The sequence below is a fragment of the Galeopterus variegatus genome, unplaced genomic scaffold, assembly GCF_000696425.1.
Source record: "Galeopterus variegatus unplaced genomic scaffold, G_variegatus-3.0.2 Scaffold53, whole genome shotgun sequence".
Classification (NCBI taxonomy): Eukaryota; Metazoa; Chordata; class Mammalia; order Dermoptera; family Cynocephalidae; genus Galeopterus; species Galeopterus variegatus.
Window position 1 is genome coordinate 183990 of NW_007726164.1, and position 215 is coordinate 184204.

Consider the following 215-nt stretch of genomic DNA (forward strand, 5'->3'; position numbering starts at 1 on the left):
CAGCGCCTTTATGGAGTCTCCGGGTGTGTTTGTTCCAACTGTTTAAATTGTTTCAAAGCGCCCGAACCCCGCGACCTTCGGCAAACAACTCCTAATCTCTCGGGCGGGGGAAGGCAAACTGAGCGCGGGGCCTCCTCTCGGCACCCCTCCCGCCGAGACCCCCGCCCGCCGTCCCTTCCCGCTCCCGGCCGCGAACTTCTTGCGTCAGCCCGGGC